This window comes from Marmota monax, unplaced genomic scaffold (assembly GCF_021218885.2).
Source record: "Marmota monax isolate L192 unplaced genomic scaffold, Marmota_monax_Labrador192_F-V1.1 WCK01_AAM20220418_F8-fsc00082, whole genome shotgun sequence".
In the NCBI taxonomy this organism is placed as follows: Eukaryota; Metazoa; Chordata; class Mammalia; order Rodentia; family Sciuridae; genus Marmota; species Marmota monax.
The window spans coordinates 7,528,291-7,544,647 of record NW_026695207.1 but is presented as its reverse complement, the minus strand read 5'-3'; positions in this window follow the sequence as shown (position 1 = coordinate 7,544,647).

The window sequence follows — 16,357 nt, the reverse complement described above, 5'->3', positions numbered from 1 at the left end:
GTGCTTCTGCGCCCCTATTTGTCTCAGATGGGCCATGACCCCAGATGGGCTGCCCTGGAGTCCGGACAGGAGGGGTGCGGAAGGAGCCGGGCAGCGTGTCTCAAGCGAAGGGGGCTGGCCGCTCTGTCTCGCTGAAGGGTGTAGACAGGGCCCTTCAGGGGTTTCAGAGGGACCCAGGACGCAGGCTGGTCCTGGGGCACCCATGTTGCCTGCCAGAGCTCCTGGCAGATGGCAGTTCCTCCTCTTAGACTCCTCCTTAACTCCAGCTGGAATTCCTCTTTGCAGGTTTTCAGGATTCTGTTGTGGTCCTGACTGTAAGCACGCACCCCAAATCAGTCCCTTGTTACCATCCACTACCAAGGGAAGGGGGCAGATGAAGCCTGCGTTCCTGCCCGAGCTCCCTCACCTGGGTCCCTGCCGCTGGACCCATCCCAGGCACACGGGAGGATGCTAGAGCCGCAGGCCAAGGGACTTGGCTCTTGCCTGGGACAGCCCAGAAAGAGCCAGAAGACCCGCCGCCCTGGCGCTTTGCTCAGGGGAGTCGCCTTGCCAGTGCTGGGGGCTGTCAAGTTTGAATCGCTGGGAATTGGGAAACCTGCGGGCCTCTGGGGCTTTGTGGAGACACGCTGTACCTGACTTTGGAAACGCCAAAACGCTAACAAATGTAACCTTTCTCTCCTCGAGACACCTGGCGGGGAGATGGCTTCTATTCGTGTACGTGACATTTGAACAGCCTTGTGCCCTCCCTGGAGGGCAGGCGCTTCATATTTATCCTCTGCTCTCCGGATTACAGGTTGCTGCTCTAGAAATCCCAGACTGGGGGCTTTACATACTTTTAAGGGTTGTTTGAGAATTGCTCAGTTCTCCTACCAGGGAATTTGGGATTTGTTTGAGAAATTCTTCCCAACAACGAAATTACTCTGGTTCACCAGGGAAACCAGCATAGAAAACATAATTAATTTCAAAATATGAATAAAACAGGGCTGGGGATGTAGCTCAGCATAGAACCCTTGCCTAGCATGGAAGAAGCCTGGGTTTGAGCCCCAGCATTACCAAGAAAAAAAAATTGAAGACCCTGAGGCAGAAAAGTACACTGGCTTGATGGCTGCATGTCTTGAAAGTCAGCTGGCAATGGCAGCGAATGTCTGGAGTCCTTTGTCTAGACTGTGGAGAGTTCATCTGTCTCTCCAGGCAGGGATGGTCTGAAATTGTCACATTGTAACACATGAGAAGTGTTCAGAAAAGGAATTGTTGGCTAAAACAACACAAGGACGGGCGTCGGTTCACGGTGGCAGTCCCAGACCTACCAGGAACAGTAGATGAATGATAAAGTGTGGCTTCCTGGCAAATGAGAGGGACCGACTGTGCCTTCCACAGCCACCCAGGGTGGCCCCACATGCTGCTGCCTTGAGAGGGTGTCAGTCACATGCATAGAAGATCATGACAGGCTCCTCTTGGGGAGAGGGTTGGCCAGCCACTCAGGGACTTCAGCCTGGGGCCCCCAGATATGGGGAGGGGACATTCATGGGATCCACTGATTCCAGGTTGCTCAAAGAAACTGCAAATGTGTCAAGAAAAGACTTATTCCCCAGTCCGCGAGGGATTTCAGAAAACCCTGAAGGAGGGTAATTCTGGGTGAAGGGGCACAAACTGCCCTTGACCTCCATGAGTGCCTTGCACCCAGGCAGAAGTTCAGGTAGATGGTGTGTTGGGGGCAAGTGGGTGGCCTCCTGTGCTCCTGCCACCGGGCTGCAGAGCTGGTCCTGTGTCCCCAGGCTCTCGGCCGCCCTGGGGAGGGAGAGGAGCACGTCTGGACACACTGCACCATGCCGCCGCAGGAGAGCTTGGAGGGCGCTGGGAACAGGTGCAGAAGCCTGGGCCAGCTTGACCGTGGGCAGCCTACAGGACGTGTGCACGCAGTCTGACCATAGGGCAGTGTAGAGGAAAATGGGCTGCAGGGAGAGCCTGGCGGGGCTGGGAGGAGACCTCCCTCCTGCCCTGCCCGCCTGCTTGGGGGCAGGCCTTCACCCTGAACTGGCCTGCTTTTCAAAACTCTTGTTTTGAAATGATAACAGATTCGCAGTGTGTGGGTTTCCTACTGCTGGGGTAGCATGTCACCATAAAATGCTTTAAGACGTCACGCACCTATTTCAACCCTGGAAGCCCGAGGCTGAAGTCGGCCCTCCTGGGTTCACATTGAGGGTGGTGGGGCTGGTCCCTGGGAGGCTCCAGGGAGAATCCCTTCTGGCCTTTGCCAGAATGTGCTGGGGCGCCACGTTCCTGGACTTCCCTCTGCGCGCAGGTCAGTAGTGTCTTCCAGACTCTGCCACCTCTGTGTCCACCACCACCTGGCCTTCTTACCCTCTGTCCTCTGCCCACTGTGCAGGACTCACCCAGATAATCCAGGATGACCTCTCTACCCCAAAACCCTCAGTATAGTCCCCTCTGCAAGCTCCCTGGTACCGGGTCTGGTGGCAGTCACAGGTTAGAGATCAGGACATGGGAATTTGGGGGCGTGGCAGAGACAGTCTCTCAGAAGGAAAAGGCTCTTCCTCCTGCCTTGAAGGCTGCCCCTCACAGTGAAATCTGTACTTAGTGGAGCCTGCACAAATGCGTGCACAGTTACCCACGTGTTCCTCTAAGGGAATGTGCCCGTCACCCCTCCCAACTGCCTCCAGCCGGACCCCTCAAGGCCACTCCCTGCCTTGGGGTTGAGTCTTATCTTGGTAAGGTGACATAAAGGAGCCATTCCACTGAGGCCTTTTGAGCCTGGCGTGGTCTACCCTGGATGCCTTGAGACCCCTCATGGGTGGTGTACATCAGCAGCTCATTGCCTTGTCCTGCTGACGGCACCAGGTGGGGACTGACCAGTTTGTCAAGGACATAAATAAAACTGCTCTAGACACCCATGGGCAGGATTTTCCACATAACTGAGCAGGATCACGTGGATTTCCGTGGCCCTGGGATGAATGAAGCCCAGGCTTGGCTTCTGGATTGAGGAGTGTGTTCTGAGAAGCTGCCCTTGGCTTGGCAGAGGGCTGCAGCCTCCCACTTGCCATCAGCGTGAACGAGGGTCCTGTGTTTCCATCTGCACTTGGCAGGGGCCACTGTTCTCACCCTGGCCCCTCTGACAGGGGAGCAGCCCCAGCTGTTGTGCCTGAGAACGGCAGGCTTCCAGGAGCCGCACAGGGGGACCCTGGGTCAGAGTCAGAAGTGCCTGGCAGGGCAGAGCCTGTCCCTTCGTCCTGTGTGTGCGCCACAACAGAGGAAGGGTACATGCCTCACGGGAAACCTTCCCATCATTCCTATACTACCCGAGCAGTTCCCGCGTGTCACTGGCCAGGGTTAGGAGGAGGTCCTGGGGGTGTCAAGGTGGAGCCAGAGCTGTGGGGGGAGGCCCCAACTCAGTGGTCCCCCAGGGACAACAAGAGACAGAAGCCAGCAACTCCCTGGGGGAAAGAAGTGGAGACATGGAAGTGTCCCACAGTGTGGCCACCCAGGTGGGAAGCAGCATGTGTCCCTAGGCCCTGAGAACCTCGAGGGCCACCTGCCAGGACAGCTTGGGAACTCTGTCCCCAACTCTCCAGGAGACTGCCTGGCACAGCTTGGTGGCTTCCCAGAAAGCCATGTTGTCTGTTTTCTTAACAGCTGGGCCTTTAATCTGCCCTGCTTTGTGGCCTTCCACGTTAATCCCTCCTGACGCCACTTCCGTCTCTCTGTTTGCTTTCTCTTGCACCTTAAACCATCTCGTAAAAACCAATAAGAAGTACTTATGGCAAAAATCCCCTGAATGTGGTTGTTTAATCCCTGGGCCTTGGCAAACACGGCTCAGCTCCTGTTTTACATCTTTGGATTCATTGCACCCTTGGACGTTGTTTGATGAAATTTAAGAAAACAGTAAGATTAAAGCATCCTCTCGGATGTGGAAAGGTTGCATTTGCTTATGAAATTAAGCCTCTTAATCACCCCTCTGTGAACGTGGTGCTGCCTGCCACCCAAAAGCTCGCGCACAAGGCACAGACCCCTCCAGGCATCAGGTGTCTGGAGGAAGAGGGTCTTCTTGGTGGCAACCAGTGGACCCTGGGGGATGCTGGTTCTGACTGGAAACAGCAGGAAGCAGGAGGGGAGGAGGCAGCCGACCACAGAGCTGTTGGCCTCTGGTCTGCCTGAGAGGAGTCCCCAGCAAGTGCTTGGCTTCTGTCTTTTTAAGGAAGGCACCTGCCTTCCCTAAAGACTTCCTAAAGTCAGCTGGGCCCCTGCTCAGGATGAGCGATCCCAGCCACGCTCCAGGGGTCCCGTGCCACACTTGGCCACTGTCATCTCTTGCTGGTTTTTTTGCAGTAGGTGTTAACTCCAATTCTTATGAGCCCCGTTTTCCAGGAAGCCTCTGTTGAAAAGTTATAAAGAACTCTTCACATCCTACTTAAGACCTGCGGGGCCCTTCGCTGCCCCTAAAACAAAATCCAGACATTTCCTCTGCCTTTCCAAGCCTCTTGTTCTGCAGCTGCATCACGCCCCCAGCCCTCAGTCGCCCAGCTGGCCTTGAATTTGAGATCCTCCTGCCTCAGCCTCCCCCAGTCAGGCTTGCAGGCCTGTGCCGCGCCCAGCCAAGCCTTCTGATTCTGCCGGAGGCATCAGGCTGATGATCTTCCCGCTGATGCCGCTGTTCTTCAGCTGACCACACAGATATCATACGTTTGGATATTTTAGGCTTTCACCTCAGTTGAAAGTACTTTCGAATACCCTTCTGAATTCTTCATTGACCCATGATTTCAAAGTATGATATTTAGATTTAAATTGTTTGATGGCCCATAATACTACTTTGCGGCTGGGGGCGGCGGGTCTGTCCCCTTCACCAGGCCAGCAGGGTGAAGCATTCTTCAGGCCTCTCTGTCCTCGCAGACGCTCTGCGTGCCCCTCCTGAGCTTGCGGACCTGACTGCGGCCCCTGTGCTTCTGTCAGATCTTGCTTGCTGTGGACTGGACCTCCTCTCTGGGCACAAAACATGAGGACCGTCCCATCTCCTGTAAGAGCTGATTCTACATCTATGAAAAGATTTAATTTACTCACTGGAAATATTCTCTCTCCCCAATCTATTTTCCTGATATTAAGATAGTCACCCCAGCATTCTTGAATTGTTAACATTGTGTATCACTTTTCCACTTTCTATTTTTCACATATTATGTCTTTGTACTTAAAATGGCTTTCTTAGCTGGGCACGTTGGTACATCACAGTGCCCTGGGGGCTGAGGCAGGAGGATCACAGGTTTGAGGCCAGCCTCACTAACTTAGTGAATGTCAAAGTAAAAAGAGCTGGGGGTGTATGTAACTCAGTGGTAGAGTGCCCCTGGGTCCAACCCCCATAAGAAAAAATAAATAAATAAATAAATAAATAAAATGGGTTTCTCGTAGGCAGCATGTTTGGTCTTGCTTATTCACTAGGTCTGGCAGCCCTGCCTAGGACGCTGACATTTAATGTGGTCATTGGTGCCGTTGGCCTAGTCTCCACAGTGCTGCTTGTTTTCTGTTTGTCCTGACAGTTTTGGGTTTCTCTTTTGATCTCTCTCTGCCTTCCCTTGGGTTGGGTGTTTTTTAAAAAAAATGTATTGGTGCATAATGTTATACATAGTAGTGACACTCTTTGTGACATCTGTACGTGATCAATTTAACTCCCCTCCTCTCTCGTCCTCCCTGTCCTCTACTCCACGGGCCTCCCTCCCATTGTCACAGGTGGTCTCTTTCCCACGGTGACCTCTACATATGAGAGCGAACATACCGACCCCTGACTTCTGGACTTTCCTGAGTCAGGACTGTTGTGTTTAACATGGCACTCTCTAGTTCCATTCATTTTCCTGCAAATGACGTGATTTTGTTCTTTATATCTCCATAAACTCCACTGTGTCTGTGTACCATACTTTCCTTAACCATACCCACTGACAGATGCCTGGCTGGCCCCACAGTTGGCTGTTGTGCATCATGCAGCTGTACACATGGGTGTGCATGTGCGGCTACAGCACAATGACTTTGATTCTTCACGGTAAATACCAAAGAGTCGTATACCTGGGTCATAGGGGGCTCCATTTCTAGTCTTTTTTCTAGTCTTTTTTTCAAGGAACCCCCATATTGACTTCCACAGTAGTTGAACTGATTTATGATCCCACCAGGAGTGTGAAAGTGTTACTCCCCCCCACGTCCTCTCCAGCGTGTAACGTTACCTGTGTTCTTGATGGCTGTTGTTCTAGCTGGAATGAGATGAAACCTCAGTGTAGTTTTGATTTGCATTTCCCTGATAGCTAAAGATGTTCAACATATACAAATAAAAATATAAATATATATAGTATAAATATATTTATATTTGATGGCCAATTGTACTTCTTTTGAGAAATGTCTGCTTAGTTCATTTGCCCATTTATTGATCGGATTATTTGGGCCTCTTTTTGGTGTTCAGTTTTTAAAGTACTTTATATACTCTGGACGTTAATCTTCTGTCAGAAGAGTAGTTGGGAAAGATCTTCTCCAATTCTATAGGCTCTCTCTTTGACTGTTGTTTCCTTTGCTATACAAAAGCTTTTTAATTTGATGCCACCCCACTATTAATTCTTAGTATTATTTCCTGCGTTGTAAGGGCTTTACTGAGGAAGTCTGATGTGTGCTGGAGTATTGACCACAGGGTTTCTTCTAGGAGTTACACAGTCTCTGGTCTGATTCCTAGGTCTTTGATCTATTTGGGGCTGATTTTCATGCAGTGTGAGAGCTACAGATCTGCTTTCAGTCTTCTATGTATGGACGACCAGTTTTCCCAGCACCATGTGTTAAAGGCTTTTTCCCCTCTAATGTGTGTTTTTGGCATCTCAGGCCAGGACCAGATGGCTGTGTCTGTGCCTTCCGTCCTCCTCCATTGGTCTTCTCGTCTGTTTTCATGCCAATGCCATTCATTCTTTTTTTGGGGGGAGGGGGTGTTGAACTCAGGGGCACTCGGCCACTGAGCCACATCCCCACCCCCATTTTTTGTGTTTTATTTGGAGACAGGGTCTCACTGCTTAGCACCTCACTGTTGCCGAGGCTGGCTTTGAACTTCAACCCTCCTGTCTCAGCCTCCCTGGCTGCTGGGATGACGGTGAGCCACCACGCCTGGCCCACTCGCTCCTGTTGCTGTAGCTCTGTATTATAATGTGAAGTCAGGCATTGGGATGCCACCAGCTGCCTATTTTTGCTCAGATTTACTTTGACTGTTCTGGGTCTTCTATACTCCCATGTGAATTTAAAGGCTGTTGGGATTTTGATGGGGAATCACATTGATTCCATAGGTTACTTTTGATAATACTTTTACTTTTAACAATATTGTCTGTGACTACCCAAGAACATGGGAGATCTTTTCATCTTCTAAATGTCTTCTTTTATTTATTTTTTCAGTGTTCTGAATTTTCTTTCTTCCTTGGTCAGATTAATTCCTAGGTGGGGTTTTGGGGGGTTATTGGAGTATTTTCCCTTATTTTTTTCAGTGGATTCATTATCAGTATATTAAAAAGCTATTGATTTTTGAATATGTGTTGATTTTCGTTTTTTTTTTAATTTTTAGACGCTGATGAACCCTTTTTATTTGTTTATTTATACATGGTGCTGAGAAACAAACCCAGTGCCTCACACATGCTAGGCAAGTGCTGTACCACTGAGCCCATGTGCATTGATCTTCTTTATCCTACTTTTCTGAATTTGTTATCAGCTCTAGACATCTTGTGGTGGAACTTTTGGATCTTGTAAGTATAGGATCATACCATGTGAAAACGATGCTGGTCCGACTTCTTTCTCTATCTGAATCCCTTTATTTCCTCCTCTTGCCTAAATGCTGTGACTATAATTAAATAGGGGTGGTGAGAGTGGACACCCTTGTCTTGTTCCTGATTTTAGTTTTTCCTCATTCAGAATGATGTTGGTTTGGGGTCATCGTTTACGACTTCTGTGATGTGGAAGTAAGTTTCATCTATCCCCAGTTTCTTTAGTTTTTTTTTTTTTTAACATAACTGGGTGCTGGATTTTGTCAAAGTTTTTTCCTGCACCTATTGAGATGATCATATGGTTTTTGTCCTGTTTCTTCTTAGGTGATGTATCTTACTTATTGCCTTGTGAATGTTGAACATCCTTGCATCCCTGGAATGAAACCAACTTGATCATGATGAGTAATGTTCTGATGTGCTGTGGAATGTTATTTATTAACATTTTATCAAGCATTTCTAAATCTATGTTCTTCAGGGATATTGGTCTATAGTGTTCTTTCCTGGATGTGTCCTTTTCCAGTCTTGGTATTAGGGTCAAACTGGCTTTATAGAATGAATTTTGAAGTGTTCTCTATTTCATGGAATGGTTTGAGGAACGTTGGAAAGAGTTCTTCTTTAAAGTGCTGTAGAACTCAGTTGAGAATCCATCTGGTCCTGGGATTTTCTTTGTTGAAGGCTTTTATTTCTGTGTCAATTTCATTGTTTGTTGCTACTTTGTTTAGGTCTTCTATTATCATCTTCGTTAAATATTGGTAGGTTGTATGTGCCTAGAAGTTTAGATTTTCTTAAAGATTTTTCAATTTATTGGAATACATTTTCAGAAAGTACGATGATCCTCTGGATGTCTGTTGTGATATCTCCTTTTTTATCTCCAATTTTATTAATTTGGGTCTTTTTCTTTCTTTCTTTTCCTTACTTTGGCTAAAGGTTTATCAAATTTGTTTATCTCTTCCAAGAGACAATTTGTTATGCTGATCCTTTGTACTTTTTTTGTTTTAATTTGTTCTAATTAGTTATACATGACAGTAGAATGCATTTTGACACATTGAACACAAATGGTGTTATTTTGTACTTCTAAAAATCTTATATTTTATTAATTTTGGGTCTGATCTTAATTATTTCCTTCCTTCTACAACTTTTTATAAGATATTGGGGTGCATCATTAGGTTATTTGGATCTTTCTGAACTTTTTAATGTAGGCACTGATAGCTAAACTTCTTTTTGGAATCACCTTCATGGGTTTCCAGAGATTCTAGTTTGCTATTCTTCTATTTTTGTTTGATTACAAAGATTTTAAAAATTCTTCCCTGATTCCTTTGATGATCCATTCATAGTTCCAAAGTGTAATGTACAATATCCTCTGTTTTATAGTTTTTCTTGATGTTGAGATGATCTGATAATATGAAGGAATTATATCAACTCTTTTTTGTATTTGCTAAAACTTGCTTTGTAGCCTATAATGTGCTCCATTTGGAGAAAGTTCCATGAGCATCTAAGAAGAAAGAATATTTAATTGTTGTTGGATGAAATGTTCCTTTGATATCTTTTAAGTCCATTTAATTTGTAGTATGTTTTAGGTTTGAAGTGTCTGCTCATTTTATGTCTGCATGACCACTACTGTTGAAAGGGGTGTGTCAAAATCACTCAGTATATTATATTTGGATGTAACTGAGCCTTGATGTGGAATAGGGTTTGTTGCATGAAATCACATGTACTGACATTTGGGGCGTAAACATTTACTATCATTATGTCTTCTTTTGGGCATGTTCCCTTTACCATTGTGTTATGGACCAGGCTGTATGGGCAGTGACCAAACAGACTCCGTTTTGCCCTAAGACTCCACGTCATATGAGAAATGCTTCTCCCACGGAAAGCCCACCTCTGCACCCATCAACTGTTGCTTAGCATAGCACGTTATATAACATAAAAGTGCTTTTCTCTTTGGTTCCCATTTTTCTTGGACAATGTACCCTGTCAGAGATTGATTATCTAGACTTTAGTAACCATTCTTTAACCTATACTCAACTAGGGATGTGTTGGCCCACTTCCTTTTCTACTTATGATTTCAGATCTCATAACATTTGGTCATAGCAACAGCCACTTAGGCTTTAATATGGTTTGGGACTATAAAAGGTGTATTTGAACCCCGGGAGGGGGTCGAAGGGTGTAGACTTGCAGCCTGCCCTTTGGCCTGCCAGCCGGTGGATCCGGACCACCAACTGGTGAATAATCTTTCCATCTCTTGCTTTAAGATCCACTTGGTGATTTATTGCAGTCTCACCTTAAGAAACATGTAGTTACCTTCTTTGTCTCTTGATCACTTTTGGCTTGAAATCTAATGTCTTGTATATGAGAATAGCTACTCTGCTTTCTGTCAGATCCCATTAGAAGAGAATGTCTTGTTCAGTCCTTTCACTTTCAGTTTGAGGATGTCTTTGCTGGTGAGGTGTGTTTCTTACAGGAAATAGAGTTTGGTCTTGTTTTTTAACCCAATCAACTAGCCTATGTCTTTTAATTCATGAATTGAGAATATTTACCTTTAGTGTCATCATAGAGGGGTATTTACTATCTCCTGCCATTGTGATTTATTGCTAACATTTAATTTCATCCTAATTCTTATTTGCTTAACTACTCTCCTAATAGGACTCATTCTTTCTTGACCTCTGTTTTTATCTGCTTTAGGTATCTTTCACAGTGCTCTTAGTAATCATGAATCCTTTTTTTGGGGGGGGGGGGTACCAGGGATTGAACTCAAGGGCACTCAACCACTGAGCCACATCCCCAGCGCAATTTTGTATTTTTTGTTAGAGACAGGGTCTCACTGAGTTGCTTAGAGCAACTGTTGTTGAGGCTGGCTTTGAACTCTGGATCCTCCTGTCTCAGCCTCCCGTGCTGGGATTACAGGTGAGCACCACCACATCTGACTGAATCCTTGAATACTTTGCTTATTTTTGAAGGTTTTTATTTCTTATTTGATTTTGAAGGATAATTTTCATGGATATAGCAATAATTGACAATTATATTCTTTCAGGGCTCAAATTTGCATCATTCCAAGGCTTCCTGAATTTTAGGTTTTCTGTTGAGAAATCAGTTGTTATTCTAATTGATTTACCTCTATGTGACCTGAAATTTCTCCGGAGGTTTTAAAATTCTACCTATATTCTGTATATTTGGTATTTTAATTATGACATTAAGATAGATGGACGCTCAGGAAAAGAGAAAAAGAGACCCTTACTGAATGGGGCCCTGGATCTGTGAGCAAGACCAGCCATACTTGCCTCTTTATTTAGATGAACACAGTCTCCAGCATATTCTTGTAACAGATTAGAACAAAACCACAATCAATTTAAATGTCAGCAGAGGGCTGGGGCTGGGGCTGGGGCTGACAGCGCTGGCCTAGCAATGTGTGAAGCCCTGGGTTCAATTCTCAGCACCACATGTAAATAAATAAAAGTTGTCAATCGACAACTAAAAAAACCTTAAAAATAAATAAATAAATGTCAGCAGATTCAAAGACTTACATCACGTGCCTACAGCCGACTCACTGCTGTTGTGCCTGACCAAGAAGAATCGTCTGGACCCAAAACAGCAAAGGCCTGGGGTCTCATTGTCACTAAAGCCAGCCTGAGAACAGGCACTCTTCTTCACAGGAAGGCCCTACCTGCGAGCAGTGAGCGCGCACCCTGGCGGCACCGCTCTCCGGGCTGGCGGGTGCCCTGCCTCCAGGTTTGTATACCTAGCACGGCTGCCCTTTAATGAATCCTTCCTTGTGCCTTGTTTTCAACATGTTCTGAAATTTTTTCTTGGTACAAGCCAAGAACCTGCCCAGTTGAGGTCCCACTGCCCCTGGAAGCTACTTGTTGGGACCCCTGTAAGGGGACAGCAGCTGTGGAAAGGCCCTTTTTTGTGTTGTCTATTTGGGGTTCTAAATGTCCCTGGTATCTGGATGCTCATTTATTTCCAAGATTTGGAATATTTTCTGCTGTCGTTTCCACTGAACAGGTCATCAGTGCCAATGGCCTCTGTCTCTATTCTTTCCTCAATGCCAATGAATCTCAAATTTGGTCTCTTAATGTTGTCTGGATTCTTGCATATTCTGCTCCCAGTCTACAATCTTTTATTTAGTATTGTCTGATATCCAAGGCTGTCACCGTGTCTTCACGTTCTGGGGTTCTGATTTCTGCCTCACCTGATCTATTGGAGAGACTTTCAAACTGAACATTTTATTTGACTTATTGAGTCTTTCATTTCTGAGCTTTCTGTGGGGTTCTTTTTCAGAGCGCCTCCTTATTGAGATGCTGTTTCATAATCTTCATTTTCTGCCGTAGTCCATTTTTTAGATCTTCCTTTAATTAATTAATCATGTCACAGTCAACTCTTTGGGTCTTGGGATTTCATCCACTCTGATATTATGGATTCAGTTCCCAGGGGTGGTGAACTCTGGGAGGCAGCTACTGGCCTGTCTCCTTGTGTTTTCTGAGGTCCTATATTTTCACATCTGCATGGTGGAGTCCTTTCTTTTTTATGCGAGGGTCTTTCACTGAGCCTGGAGCTGGGGTGTATCAGCTTCAACACATCTGATTAGCCCAATCAAAGTGCTAAGTTCCAGCACTGTGCCGCTCTGAGAGGAGAGTGGCAGCGAACAGTGGTCGCGTGAGAGCAAAACAGATGCACACCTCCTCAGAAGCCATCACTAATGCCTGCTGCCACTCGCCCACCAACGACAAGGTGGAGTACAGAATGGGCTGAGAAGACGAGGTGTTGGTATTAATGACATTATACTAAATGGAATTGGGAGAAGGAATAAAAATAAAAAGAGAAAAAAGAAAAGTAAAAAGAGCCAAAAAGAAAGAAAAGAAAAAAAGAGAAAAACCTGGGAGGAAGGGGAGACAAAGCAGAGGGGAAGGACCTGCAGAAAGGAGACGTGTTGCTGGAGGGGCCTGCCCCCAACAGGCCCGTGAGATTGGAGAGACTGAAGAACACAGAGGAGGGACGCTTTCCACGTCCCCAGCAGCTCAGCCACAGGGCCATCACACCACGTCCCCAGCAGCTCAGCCACAGGGCCATCACACCACGTCCCCAGCAGCTCAGCCACAGGGCCATCACACCACGTCCCCAGCAGCTCAGCCACAGGGCCATCACACCACGTCCCCAGCAGCTCAGCCACAGGGCCATCACACCACGTCCCCAGCAGCTCAGCCACAGCGGCCATCACACCACGTCCCCAGCAGCTCAGCCACAGCGGCCATCACACCACGTCCCCAGGAGCTCAGCCACAGCGGCCATCACACCACGTCCCCAGCAGCTCAGCCACAGCGGCCATCACACCACGTCCCCAGCAGCTCAGCCACAGCGGCCATCACACCACGTCCCCAGCAGCTCAGCCACAGCGGCCATCACACCACGTCCCCAGGAGCTCAGCCACAGCGGCCATCACACCACGTCCCCAGGAGCTCAGCCACAGCGGCCATCACACCACGTCCCCAGGAGCTCAGCCACAGGGGCCATCACACCACGTCCCCAGGAGCTCAGCCACAGGGGCCATCACACCACGTCCCCAGGAGCTCAGCCACAGGGGCCATCACACCACGTCCCCAGGAGCTCAGCCACAGGGGCCATCACACCACGTCCCCAGGAGCTCAGCCACAGGGGCCATCACACCACGTCCCCAGGAGCTCAGCCACAGGGGCCATCACACCACGTCCCCAGGAGCTCAGCCACAGGGGCCATCACACCACGTCCCCAGGAGCTCAGCCACAGGGGCCATCACACCACGTCCCCAGGAGCTCAGCCACAGGGGCCATCACACCACGTCCCCAGGAGCTCAGCAACAGGGGCCATCACACCATGTCCCAGAGCAGACCAGCAACAGCGGCCATCACACCAGGTCCCAGAGCAGCTCAGCAACAGGGGCCATCACACCACGTCCCAGAGCAGACCAGCAACAGCGGCCATCACACCACGTCCCAGAGCAGCTCATCAACAATGGTCATCACACCACGTCCCAGAGCAGACCAGCAACAGCGGCCGTCACACCACGTCCCAGAGCATCTCAGCAACAGCGGCCATCACACCACGTCCCAGAGCATCTCAGCAACAGTGGTCATCACACCAGGTCCCAGAGCATCTCAGCAACAGCGACCATCACACCACGTCCCAGAGCAGACCAGCAACAGGCTCATCACGCCAGGTCCCAGAGCCATCTCAGCAACAGCGGTCACAGAAAGGTCTGTTTTGCTTCTTGCTGAGGTTTTAAAGTGGAGATCTTTCTTTCCAGGGTCTAGACTTGGAATCTGCACTGTGAGGACGCTCGTGCAACACAGACACCGTGGCACTGTTTGTGCTCAGCTCTGACCCAGCTCGCAGGGCAGCGTGGTGCTGTGCTCTGCCCCTCCTGGCCTGGTGGCTGGCTGCACAGGGAGCCTGCTGTCTGCTCAGAGCGGAACCCACCCTCAGCTTGGCTTGGCTGCCATGCGGGGAACAGGAGTGTGACTCTCAGTGCTCTGGCCAGCATCACGAGGCAGTCTGTGGACAGGTCCAGATGGAGCTGCACCCCTGGTTCTGAGGCTCAGTCCCTGTGCCGGGCGAGGCGTGTGGGGGCATCTCGGATGTGTCCGTGTACCCTCCAGACCTCACACCAGACCTCTCTGGTGTGGAACATGAATTAGGATGTTCCAGGGTCACCCCGTTGCATGGTTGGGTGTGTTGATGATCCCCTCTCATTTCCAATGTTGGCATGATGACGGAGGTCCCTGCTTTGTCTTACTTGACAAGCTGCTCAAGGTTTAGAGCACACTGCTCTGGCCCATCCCCGCCTGCCTTCTGTTTACATCACATCGTCATGCAGACCGCCGCCACCATGGTTTGGTCACCACTGTACTGGTGGTCCATGGATCACCTCACCTGTGCCACCATAGCCATCTTAGTCGGTGCACTCCATGATGTCTGCATGACACTGGCCTGATGATGTTTCTCAGAGCGAGTCCCTGACAGGCTCAATGGGACTCTGTTACGGTTCAGATACGAAGTGTCCCCGATAGCTCAGCTACGAGACAGTGCAAGGGTGGTCAGAGAACATCATGTTCCATGAACATTCAGAACCCACCTGCCCTGTGGCCCTGGTCCGTCTCCACGAGGCTGCCTATCTACAGACACAGCTGTCAAGGGGCCCATGCTCTCCAAGGCTGACTGTTCAGAGAGCTTCTTTCCTGAGAGCACCAGTCCCAGCACATGTCCCAGCCGGTGCAGAAACTGGTGAAATAGCCAAATGTGGGCACAGGGCACCAAACTCCAGCAGAGGGGTCAGACATCATATCTGAGGGATTCGAACCAGCCTTCCAAGGTGCCAGCGGGGTGTTCGTGACAACCATGATCATTACTAACTGTCCAAGGACAGTCAGCTCCGGCACACAGGCGGAAGCCAGCAGCGTGCAAGCCGCATCTTGGAGCCCAAGGACCTCTGTCCCCTTCTCTAAACCATTCCACACAGACCTGCTTGAAGGAGGGAAAGCGGCACCCCAGCCCCTGCCCACACCACACCCCAGGGCCCGGAGTGCCCCCTCGAGAGCGGCCGGACGGGCTCTTGGTGCAGTGCAGGACTGACAACATGGCAAAGAGCCGCCCTGCCGCGATGCCAACTAAGCCTGGCATGGGGCTGAAGTCGGGGTGTGGTCCTGCCCTTGCCAAGATGGGGACAGCCTCCGACAACCCTGTCTGCTTCCGGGAGCACCAGAGGTCAGAGGCAAGAGGCAGGTCCACACACCACTCGTGTGGGGGCTGGCCACAGGCAGGCAGTGATGGCCGACCAGCATGGTGCTCCTCAGGCCTGGCTCCTCTGCTCACAGTGACCCTGATGCCCCCACCCCACTGTGTGCTGGTCGCCCTGGCCTAGGAAGCACGCCCTCTGCCCCAGGGGGCCCTGGGGTGGCAGAGCCTGGGTGTGTGGTGGAGGCTGCTGGAGCCCCTGTGGCTGCCTACACACTCCTGGTGCCACCACCCCACAGGAGCTCTGGCCTGCCTGTGGTGCAGGCTCCTGCCCAGCCCTCTCCCAGGGGGCTCTTCCCCTTGCCTCCCACCCACCTTGGGTCTCACAATTCCCCAACTCCAGGTGCCTTGTGCAGCTGTGCTGGGGCCACCCATAAAGCCCCAGGGGGCGGCTCCCCAGGGAGCGCGCTGATTTAAGAGACTGTGCATTCACATTGGCACTGACAGGAAGAGAGACCCCTGAAAACCAAGCTGCACTTCCTTCAAGCCAGACGGGGAGGTTTCCAACACCTAGTCACCACCTGCGGATTCCTGGTGAGCATCTACCTTTGCCTGGGTGAGGGGGACCCCCTGCCCTACTCAGAGCAGGCCTCGGGGGGGGGGGGGGGGCTGAGCCTGTGAGTGCTGGCTAGCTCGCCCACAGGGACAGCTGCAGGCCACGGTCCAGGATGGAGCTGCGGCTGAGCTCCCACAGCTTAAGCACACCCGCCAGGACATTTCTTGACGGACTGCAGGACCCTCACCTACGAAACTCCTGAGTCCAAGGCTGCCGGAGGCGCTGCCTCCTTCCGAAGCATAAATACATCTACCTCGAGTCA